Source organism: Thamnophis sirtalis, unplaced genomic scaffold, assembly GCF_051295495.1.
Source record: "Thamnophis sirtalis isolate CommonGarterSnake01/CBP01778 unplaced genomic scaffold, rThaSir2_p1.2 scaffold_6, whole genome shotgun sequence".
NCBI lineage: Eukaryota > Metazoa > Chordata > Lepidosauria > Squamata > Natricidae > Thamnophis > Thamnophis sirtalis.
This window is the reverse complement of record NW_028261386.1, coordinates 96,823,309-96,835,854: the sequence shown is the minus strand read 5'-3', so window position 1 is coordinate 96,835,854 and position 12,546 is coordinate 96,823,309.

Here is a 12,546-nt window from a genome sequence, read left to right as displayed (position 1 = left end):
GACAAGACAGCCAAAAACATAAAAATAAACTGGCTAATATGCTTTTAGAAAGTTACACAGTTAAGCTCTCTCCCCGCCTTCAAAAAAGCATATATAGAAACATAAACAAAGTATTCTACAACTGTAGTAGACCAGCTTCAGAGTTACATAGCCTCTCCTTCATAAGGTCCACCCACCATGTATACATATTTACAGCACAAGTGAAAAATCACACTGGACATCTATGTCTAAGCAGTTTTGAAGCAATTTAGGAAGTAGCTGGAAGATGAGACCAAGTTCCTTTTCTTTGTAAATGTCTCACCAAGCTTCGGATACCAGCTGTTAAATATAAATTGGCCAGTGAGCTGGTTGCTGACCCATGTTCTACCTTCAGTGGCTCTCCTACAATGAAGAAACTTGCAAGGTAGATAGTATATGCTTAATTAGGATTTAATCCAACATGTCTGCACTTTATAAAAACATATTAATCTCTATAGAGGATGGCTTGCCAAAGTCCTCTTCACACAGCAAAGAATGTGAATTCAATTTACAGGCTTGAGTCAGGATCACGCCTACTGTCCCTATCTGGCTTACATACATTCTGTAAAATTTATAGGTTCAACTCACAAGTGTGCAACATGACACTATTTGTTCAAAAAAATCTACTGCAGACAGTGGGGCCAGTGAATATATTTCTAATTGCCTATGTTGGCCCATTCATTCTGCATGCCACATCATATGAACGGGAATGAAGAAGACCTAGACAGATGTTACAGAGTGTGAAGGCCCTTGTTTACTCCAATCCTCATCATGTTGATGGACTTAATGCTACCTGGCAGTCTTGAATAATCCCAGTAACAAAAATACTAAAGGTGCCAACAAAATCATCAGTAATTTCCTTTCCATCTGAAGTGTTTTCTTTTTACTCTTTGAAAAATAAGAGGTAGTTGTCACAAAGGAAGAAAATCTGTGATAAAACTATATCATTGTATTTTGCAACTTTTGGTAGCTTTTAAATAATTTGGTTTCTTCCATTTATGACGTTCTCATTGAAATGCTATAGAAGGTATATTCATTAATTTGAGCCAGCACTTGTCTGACACTACAGAAACCAGCCATAATAATGAAGAGTGTAAGGCTTTTCTATCTTGGGGAAGCAAAGTAATAAAACAATCCTCCAATATAACTGAAACAGGTTTCTCTGACAATAGGTGACTTGGAATAAACAATACTTTGAGCTCTCAGATTCCTACTTTTTCACTCAGCCAGTATTAAGGATCTTCATCAGGGCAAAGTTTTTGAGCCATGATTTATTCCTATCTTAGAATAAGAACCTAGAGAACTTAGCTTGAAGGTGTTAGTGTTAACAATTTCTTTAAAGTTAATACTACTCTGCCATCATACTTTGTTTAGGCAAAACTATTTTCCATTTGTCTCAAATAACAAAAACAAGGCATCTTTGGAAGCTGCTTCTATCAGAATTACAGTCAAGTGATTATTTCAGCAATGCTGTTCATACTTTATATCTAAAATACATTTTGCTTTTTTGTCTCATATTGATTTCCTGTAACTTTCTTTTCTTACAAAGCAAAACTAATCATCAGTGAAATGCCAAACATCAGATCCAAGGAGAGCTCCAACCATGAATGATTCAAAATATTTTTATATCAATTAAACTCCTTTTAACACTTTTATAAAATGGAAAGACTAAGCAATGGATTCAAAGCTCCAGGGATCTGTAGCTCATTCTTCAATGACTTAATAGGATAACAGAGTTGGAAGGGACCTTGGAGGTCTTCTAGTCCATTCCCCTGCCTAGGTAGGAAACCCTACACCATTTCAGACAAATGATGGCCCAATCTCTTCTTTAAAAACCCCAGTGTTGGAGCATCCACAACTTCTGGAGGCAAGTCATTCCACTGATTAATTGTTCTAATTGTCAAGAAATTTCTCCTTAGTTCTATGTTGCTTCCCTCTTTGATTAGTTTCCATGTATTACTTCTTGTCCTGCCTTCAGGTGCTTTGGAAAATACTGCTCTTCTTTGTAGCAGCCCTTAAATATTGGAACACTGCTGTCATGTCATCCCTAGTCTTTCTTTTCACTAGACTATATATACCCAATTCCTGCAACAGTTCTTCATATGTTTCATGCAAATGTGAAGAAAAAATTTACAAATAAGAAGAAAGGAGGAAAAAAACCAGCTTTTTATGTATATTCTTGGGATGTTCCATTTTAGAATGAGAATGCTAATTGTTTACAAAGCCCAAAATGAAAAGGAGTTGAGAAACACTTTAATTTTATTAAAAGGCCAACGTTGTTGTGAACTATAGCTAATTAGAGTAGTTAAATTGAAACAAGATTTAGACTGGGATGAGGTCAGGGTGAAAGAAATACAGGATGGTTATGCAAATGTAAACTGGGCTGTTCCTTCTCAGGCTGGCAGGTTCAACAGCTTCCCAGTCCAAAGCAGATTTTTACAAGCAAAAAAGAAACAACCAGACACTAATGCTAACACAGGAACATATCATGCAATAAACACAGCTATCTACTTTACCCTCACATCTAAGTGAATAGCATCATCATAAGGCCCAACCAATACACCCATAAGATTAGAAGTGTCTTCACATGCTCTTCCTCCTATGAAATATAAGCCATCATCTTCCAACATCTCCCCCTCTAGATTCTACATAAGACAATTTTTGTGCTTAGGAATTAATGGTGCAAAGTTTGACATCAGCACTCAGAGCAATGATAAAGTAGTATTAGACCATTTCTACTTCCCAGGACACTGTACTTTGAAATCTTAACATGACCATTTTGGAAAGACAATTTTAATCGCATGATTAAGCAAGACATTACTGAATTCACATATCTCAAAATTTGGGCTATCTCAAAAGTTTTAAACAAACACAATGGTTTTTAACGCATTACAATTAAAAATTGATGAGGTAGTTTTAATCTGTGTCACAGATAACCTGCATCTGTATAACAATCCTGTCTTCCTCTCCCTTCTCACCTCTCATTTCATACCATTTGAAATCCTACTTTAGTTTAGCCACTTTATATATTTGTAGGTTTCCATGGTAGCTAAGGTGGCATCTCTCTTGTAGGAATGCTTTCTTTTTGCCATATTTTTTCATTGCTATGGCTAGTTAAAAAAAACACACTTTTCATGCATATTTTGGTCTCTGGAAGGCATATATACAAATAAACTGGAATGAATTACAAGCTTTTGCAGCAAAGTTGTCTTTGCTTCTTAGAAAATTCCAGTTGAACAGATTTCCCTCTGCAGCCCTCAACACCTTTTCAAAACTATTTTCAGAGAACTCATTGGACAGAAAAGAGGGTAGAAAATCTGAATAAATAACGTCCTGCTAATGAAAGGAACATTTCTGTCTCTGACAGATCCAATCCTTTGTTTTAAATCCATTTATTCCCCCCCCCCCTTGAATTCCTTTTCTTAACAATCAGGCAAAATGAAAAGGTTTTTTTTTTTAAATGCAGCTAATGAATACACTTTACTGCTTCGCAAAATCAGGTGAGGTTAGATGGCAATATACCATTACCTGTGCAATGCAGTCTTTAGTTCCCTTTGAAGCTCCAGGCAGTGCAGATATTTTTTCTCTTCCAGCTTTGCTATAAATATTTGCTCCAACCAACTTGGGGTCCAGGAACCTTTTGGGGGTTTATGCCTGTCTGAATAAAGTAAAGACAGATTTATTAAAAGTATCTGCCCCAACATCCCCAGAATACTGCACAAAGGAAGACAAAAGCCATTGGTTATTTAAGCAAATTATCTTGGCTTGACGGAGCAAGAAGGCAAGCAAAATGAATTTTCTTCACTTCTAGGGCCAAAGTTCCAGCTCAGAGCCAGAGACTAAAGTGATGCTCTCTCCAAAACAACTGGCTTAACTTTTCCACTCTTCTGAAAGCTTGTTTGCATTCCAAGTGCCATCTGAAGATGATCATGTGCAACCATTTCAATATTTTTAATGAGGATCATTTGGTCTCGCTTTTTATTTTTAACTTTTAATGTACAGTATTTTGGAGGTTGCTACATTTGAGTAGATTTGTTCAGAGTGCAGAAAAAATTAAAAAGGGTCCTCTGGCTTGAATATCTTTCCACCAGCCTGTATGAAAGGAATCAGTAGAGAAGCTGGAGAAGAGAAAGTACAATTCAGTCTAGTAATTCAAGGAGAAGCAAAAAGAATATATCAGTATTAAACACCAAACATGAAAAAAGACATTTCCGCACCAAATGGATATTGATTTCTCTCTTGTAATGGACTTATTAACATAAGTGTTAAAATGGACTTATTAACGTAAGTGTTAAAAAGCAAAAGAACTCAATTCTAAAATTGCTTGGTTATTTAAACCAATCTCTGCAATGTACAGTCGGTTTCTCATCAAGCTACTTTTCATAAAGCCACACTGAAGGCAATCAAAATTCAATCAGATTTTAGAACTGCATTCCATTACATGTTGCACAGAAGGAAAATGACCAAAGACAACTGAGGCTCCCATAATTCAATCACTTACCTTATGATAACTCTTTATCCAGAGGGTCCTAGCAAATTTGCATGTATCTGCAAAGTTGACATGCGGTTTTAGGCAACAAGATTGCGGGGTCAGAATCCAGAAAATCCAAATTTGCAGTCCTTTTTCTTCCTGGATTCAGTCTGTGGCAAGTCACTTCCTAGCTTCAGATTTATCCTTGATAAAACAAGGACAAGAATTGTCTTAATTCACTACTACAGTAATTAATACCAATAAAGCATATAAGCAAATTAGCAAACTATTCCATTTAAACCACTAGAAAACCTAAGCAAAGTGTTTCTAGTACTGCCTATAAGAGCAGCCATTTTCAACAATGGAATGTCCAGATAAATATGACTCTACCTCCCATCATCCTTAACAAAGTATCATCAATGTATTGTGAAGAGGGACAGAAGGTATTAAATTATAGAAGTAATCAAAACACACACTGACTTTCTCTAGACTGATTGCTTTGTTGTCTATTCATATTACTATCCTAATAGCCTAATATCATTTTTAACCGTTTCCTTAAGGACTGATCCTCAAGCTCAAGCTGATATTTACACACAATGCAATAACCTACAGTCCAGTATTATCCCAGTTGCTGAAGCTTGTTTTACAATGAATGAAATCCATGCAGGTGCTTTGCTTATTGTCTTGTCTCTTGTCAATCTTTTCTCCTTTAGAGACTAGAATCAAATGTCAGTCCCCTCATACAAATAGGACCAGAGCAAGAAAAACTGAATTAGCAAATCCTTGGAAGCATAAATGCATCAGGAGCATGGATAGATGACTTCTTCATGTAAAAATCAAGAACATGCTTTTAATTCAAAGTCATCTGTCCGTTTGCTATACCGACAAGGTCAGGATCTTAATACCAATGTAACGTTTCCAAGTACAAGATCTATGTCATCTGCATTGTTCACAGTGGCTCTCTTTCCCCCTCTACCTTTACTAAGACATACAAGCTTTCCGTAGACATACAATGTGAAATACCCCTTTGCTCTCGTTTCTCGGCATACGCACAAATATATACCGATCCAATTTGAAATACATACTCTCTGAAATATGGAAAGCAGCTACTAAAAATACAAAGCAATGACATCAACTAAGAAGGTTGTATTTTAATGTAGATAAACAAAATGGGATGCCCAAGGCAGATAAGCAGGGTCTTCTTTTGATTTATAAGCGACTGCCATTGAACTCTGCCAGGTTTTGAGCTCACAGTGCAAAACCATTATTTGTGATCACTACAGCAGCAAGCTTCTCTGCTATTGTGTGCACATTTGCACATTTCCAAAAACACCTTTCATGTTGAGAAACCTGAAAGACTGTTTGAAATTAGGCTATTTAGCTTAATCTTTTCCTTAAAAGTCATTTTTTTACAGTTACAAATTTTACAAATCCAGAAGAACTAACCTGATGCAGAAATAACCTCTTGAACATCACATTTACATTCCTGCTTCTTTTGAAAATATTCCAGTTCATTTCAAAGAAGGAACTGCAGTAATTTTTTGGGGGGTGAGGGGAAACAGGAGAATAAAAAGCAAGTGCTAAACTTACCCTTTGCAGTGGAAGAATCTCTTTCATCCAAGTGAAACCAGGAGTGAAAAGAAGGTGAGAAAAAGCCTTTCCAGTTCTGCAAACAATGACCCTTCAAAGAGAGATGAAGCATCAGTGTCTCTATCAAGAGAAAGTCCTTAGAGCAACGTTAGTTCAACTTTACAATGTTCTGCAAACTGACAAACAGTTCCGCTTAGCATCATCCCAGCAGCTGGTTTCCACGTGACGTCAGCCTTCAGAGGTTGGTTTTAAAAGCTCTTCCAATCCCAAGTCCTGTAACCTTAGATCTTCTCATATTTTACATAAACAACTTCATGGCCAGGACATTTTTAGGTTTTATAGTGAAGCAGAGTTCTTAACCTTGTCAAAGCAGCCAGGGTAAGCATTCGACAATAGGCAGTTTTAGATTTCTTTTATAATATGTATCCTTGCCTTTTTCTATATAATTTTAGTATGCTTTGTTGAGTCAACCTGCACAAATAGCACTGCTGCTGCAGCTGCTTTAAAGAACAAGTATGATCAAACTCTGGCTGACAGAAAGATTAATTTTAAATAAAAACCAAATCGGGTATTTCCCCCCCCCACTGCCAGGATAGAGTGAATTCTGCCTATGCCTATCTTTTAAGGCACATCAACAGCTGTAGCTGCCCTGGAATGCAGTGACCCCACCTCAGGATGGGTGGGGCATCAGGCTGAACTCTGAGCAATCTTCCAAGGCTTTTCTGGCTGCCTTTGGCCAGCTGCATCAGCACAATTTAAGAAGACAGCATTGATGCATGAGGAGCCAAGTAATTAGGCCTCTTATTTTAAGGACAATTTGTAGGTTTTGTACTGGAACCATTTTGTAAGTCAATTACAAGCCATCAAGTCAGGCCAATGACCAAGGCCCTCCATTTTGTGTATCTAGTGGCAATCAGAACAGTTACAAGATTATTCTATTGATATCTCTAATCCTGTCAATCAATCCACCTTAACTGTTATCTTCCTCCTCTTCTGCTTCCCTCAGCCCTGCCAAACTTAGTCATTTTTTAGTCCATCATCTACTCAAATGCATGCCCTCAAAACATACATTTCTTTTTCTGATCATTGCCTTTATTTCATTGATTGATTCTTCTTGCGGCTCATAGTGTTCTTATTAACTATCAACTATTTTTCACTTCTTCTCAATGTCCAGCTTCTGCAGGTGTATTTAACCATTCTAATATTTTGACACGCTCTTCTCTGAATTTGCCACTGCTTTCCTCCCTAAAATTAAGTTTTTTCTCTTTCTAGTACATTGCCAATCTTAGTATTTTATTCAGTTTGAATAATAACCAAATGGTTATTACTTTCACTTCTTCACCATTACCTGTGAATGCACTAAGCATGCTAATTATCAGTACCTTTGTTTTCTTTATATTTAACATTAACTGACATTTTAAAATTCCATTTCTAATGTGCTATATCATTTTTATTTTCAGCTAATGAACGAGTATCATCTACATACTTCAGTTTGTTAGTATTTAAGCTCCCCTTTCCATTCCATATGTCATATCTTCCCATTTTAATCTAAATGCTATTCTTGTTAAAAATAATTGAGACGATGTGCATATTTATCATGCACTGTTTCCTATTTAGAATCTTCAAACTCGGTTATTACAGGAAATTCTTGTTTATTGCAAAGGCTCCTCAAAGAATAACCAGGTGTTCTGACATGGTCATTAGCTGTAATATGTTCCACATTCAGGAATGTTCTATATAATCAGGCCTTACTGTAATCACTAAAGGAGAGGTAAACTTCATTCTTCAGTTCCCTTATAGTTATCCTTATCCAATTTATGTTAACTGTCTCATCTTGTGTCTTTCATTTGAAAAACTGCTTGTTCATTTTGTAATTCTCTCTCCGTGTGCAAATTTGTTCTTTTTTTTTGAAAATCTTTAAAATAAACAATTTGGTTGTGTGAAGAGTAATGTTCAGTTAATTGCAAAATATCATTTTCTTAGTATTGGGACTTAGTTTTCCTGTGTGTTAGTTATCAGACATTTTGTCAATTATGTACCTCTTAGAATTAAAAATGTTCCTAAACTGGATGGAGATAACTAAAAGAATTGTACATTTCGTCTGGGAAATTTAATTGATTCTGTGCTGCAGAAGAAGGAAAATTACAGAATTGTTCTTTCCGTTACTCAAGTTCAAATAATATGGAAACAAGAGGCAGCTTTGCTAAAAATAGCACTTTCCCTTCTGATAAAACAATTCCAGTCAATCACAGCAAGTTTCTTCTAGGCACGATCAAGATTAAGATAAAATACATGTAGGATGGCTGCAAAGAGTCAGCTCTATTGTCTCCATAAACAACCCCACATTGAAGAACTAGGGGTGCTAAGAGTGCAGAGATGAGTTTGAGACTACAAGAAAGCATGAGGCATAAACAGAAAAATGGGGTATAAACTCATTAACAAATTATAAAGAATGATTCAGGAAAGTGAGGTATTTGATAAAGGTCCCTCTTCCTTTAAAATAGTAACACTCCGAAGATGTAGAGGTAGCATATCAAGAAAAAGGAGATGAAGTCTCTGGTAAAGAGAAAGGGACAAGTGGCATTTGAGACTTCCAGACTGATCAATATTTTCTGATTATTGGTAGATGGATGACATGCAAATGTAATAATTAAATAAATGTGTTCAGGGGCACTGGAGGGAAGAGGGAGGGGTCAAATTGCAAAATATACATTCATAACTTTACAATGAAAACTTCACTCCTTTCATGAATATATGAAGAGGTGGAATTTGCTTTGTCACATCACAGCATACATTTTGTCATCATGGCTTTGGATAATGAGATGGGCGACATTTAATAAATAAAATAAATTTAAAATTGGCTAGATGTAGTAGTCTCTGCAATAGAAATTTGCCTTTTCTGCAAACATTAAGTATTCTACTTGGATTTTCATTTTTTCTCAAATATGTGCTATTCTGTACATTACATGGCACAGGTTTTATTCTTTCATAGGCTGACAACTGTAGTTTTAAAAGTGCTATCTCAGAATATCCAAAACCAAAGTCTACAGCAACTGAGAAAAACATGACATAGATTATCCAACAATATTATGTTTTAAATATCTATGAATTAATTTGACCTGGCTGCCAATTCACTTCTGACTACTTCAATAGGGTGGGCAAGCAAGTGACCATCTGGAAGTCTAAGAAATGAACTTTTACCACACAAGGCACAACACCCAAATCACAGCTTAGGAATGCTGAGGAAGAATGGAAAGGAAAGGAACAGGCTGAAGTATCATATTTTATGTTTCCAATTTGATGGTGAAAAATCCATGAGCTGCAATGCAGCTTCTAAAAATGTAGGTTCTTTGGTACACATTTTACCTTGCTAGATCCTAATGAAAAGGGATGGTTATTATTTTCTGCTTATTTTCAGACTTTGCATAAACAGTATTATGTCCTGATAAACTTGTCTAGGTAAGGATTTAATCCTACTTTTTCTCCCTTTGTCATAAAATCAGCCGAAACTTAATAATCTCTGCTTCAAGCCAAGCAAAAGAACTGGAGTGTGATGTTCTGAAGGCATATTGCACATGTTGTAAACAACTCCTCAAGGTCATCTAAAGTTCATTTTTCTTTTCTGACATATTCAGGCACTGTTTCTGGATTTTTAGGGATGGAGCATATTTCTGCTTTAGCATGGCAGCTAGTTTCTTCTGCTCCGACTTTAAGGGTAAGTGGTATATGTCAACCTGATTTTGGCATTTGAAATAGAACTTTCTCATTGCTGTTTAATGTACAAAATATTATTTCAGCAGCATATCTATCCTTCAGGTTCCCATTTTTTTACTGTTGAGATTGGAGATGACTTACAATTCATGGATAAAGCAAGAATAAGCCTAACTTCCTCTTATTCTGTAATTATTTTGAGATAATACAGTGGTCTCAGCTTACAAGAAATGATAGAGAACCACAGACTCTGCAGATGCTGCCAAACCGTGGCTCCCAGCATTTCTTGCCATTAGCTCTATATCCTTCAACTGAAAAGTCTAAGCTGAGTCAGGTAATGTAATTCTCAAAGGCGCCCAGCTGTCTTTACCCATCTGTGTTGTTTCAGTATATAAAAAAAGACTTTTCAGCAGCATCTTAAGAGCCACACTTTATTACTGCTTTAGAAGAGGTATCTTAAGAAGCATGAAAATTGATAGTTTTTGGAGGATGCTACTCCAAATTTGTAGTGACAGGTTTAAGAGTAACATAGCATATGTGAGTAATGTAGCAGAGTTAGATAGAGCCCTAGATAGAGCCTAGACCATAATTGTAATAGACAAATATCACAATGCTGTATCTTCATAGTAAACCAATAGCTACTTTTGTTTTTGTTGTCTGTTAGCTACTTCATTTCTTGACAGCTTTTACTAAATGGAATTTAGTCCCATAATGCATTTCTCCTTAATTGTTCCTATGCCAATGATATCCTGAAAGGTCTGTACACTTCCCACTAATGCTGAGTATATTTTCAAATATAAATTTTAGCTGGACAAAACTGAGAAGCAATCATGTACAACTATGGAGTATCATGTTTATCTTTAAAAAGAAACCTGGATCTGACCACAGAATCAACTTACCAAAAGAAATGAAGTTCCCCCCATTTTTCTGGCTGATGTTAATGCCCCCCAGGAAGGTTTCCTTTCATGTCAGAACTTTCAAATGTATCTCTCAGGATTGAGACCAGTGCAGCTGTTCGCCTCCCTAGAATGGTGGTAATCCATTATTATCTAAAACTAATTGCAGAAAATTCCGGAATTCAGTATCATCAAGATCCAGTTTTTTTTTTCTCTTGAAGACAAGCCAGATTGTTGGGTAATTTTAATCTGTAGCAAGGCATAGTGTAGAAAGTATTCCTTTGACCACACAAAGAGATAAACTGTTCCTCAGCAGCTGTTCCTTTCAATCTCTAGACGGACACTCCAAATCCAAATGAAGTTCTAGATCCTGGAATAAAAGATCAGATTGTATTAACAGATTTTAGAGACTGTCAATTCTGCTAACTTGGAAGTCCATGATTATTGAAGAGGGCAAAAAACTGTTATACTTATGAGGTAAACCAGGTCAGGAAACAGACACCACAAGAAACCCTAGAATCCTATTGTATTACTCCACAATAACAGAATCTTGAAAGCCTGACAGTTTTTCCTGTTCTGTCCCACTTATAACAAAGAGAGTTGAGAAAGCCATGAAGATGATATAAGAGAAACAAATCGGAAACTATTAAGATTCTGTTCCTGAAGCTTATCTCAAAAAAGTATGATTCTAGTCTTAATATGAAATCAGTTTCCAGGCATTAGTTAAAGCAAGAATTTTTTTTCACACAACCTTATCCTCTTGTATTGAGATCGTGTTTAATATATCTTCTCTAAAACCATCTCTATGTTTCTCTAAAACAGGGATGTCAAACTCAAGGCCTGCAGCCCTGATCCAGCCTGCAGGGTGCTTAGATCTGGCCCATGGGGCAACTCTGGAAATAGCAAAGGACTGGTTCGCGGTATCTCTGCTAGCAAAAATGGGGCGCAGGTGGGGTGCACATGCCCCTAGCTGCAACTGCTTTTGGCCTCCCTCGTAGTCCAGGAGGCCTTCCAGACCCCAAAATGGGGTCTCTGGAGTACTTGCCATCCTTGTCTCAGAAGGTTATAAAAGGGAGGAAAAGTAAAATATTTTACCTTTCAGGTTTGCAGGATTCTACTACTAGCCTATGTCAATACTTTATAGTTCTAGTCTTCCTACGGAGTCAGTCTCTTGATCTGATCTCTCATAAGATGATCAAGTAGATCAAGTAAGTATTAAAAAAACAAAACCACAGAAATGTACGCCTCCCTATTTTTATAAGTTTATAGAACCATGTCTGCAGAGGTGCAGTTCCGTGTCACGCCCACCATGGCCACACCCACCCCACACCCAACCCTCCAAGGTCAAACCCAATCCTTATGTGGCCCTCAATGAAATTGAGTTTGACATCCCTGCTCTACAAGAACTGTCAAAATGATCTAGGCTCTTGGTTTTATCATGCAGACTGCACTTATTGCACTTATCGCACTCCTGCACTTGGGAGGCAAGGTGACATTGTTGTTTAGTTTCTCAACTGTGTTGTCCTAGAAGCAGTGGGAGGCTCATTTCATGATGATCTCTCAAAAAATATCTCCAGATGAAGGCAGTGAGATACATAACACTGAGTCAGCAATTCACTGTGACATTTGAAGAAGCTTTTATATATTCTCTGGCAGCACTAAACTGACTTTGGCTGACCTCAAAATGTTAAACAAGTTTGTAATTTGATGGGATACCATAAAAAAAAATCCCAGTGATTTGAGCTAAATTGGGAAGTACAAAAAAATATCCTAGAAGAATGGAATAGCAGAGCATTTCTGTACTGTTGTCAATGACTATTAGGTGCCAGATAAGCTAATTCTACTTTATTGAAAGTTACA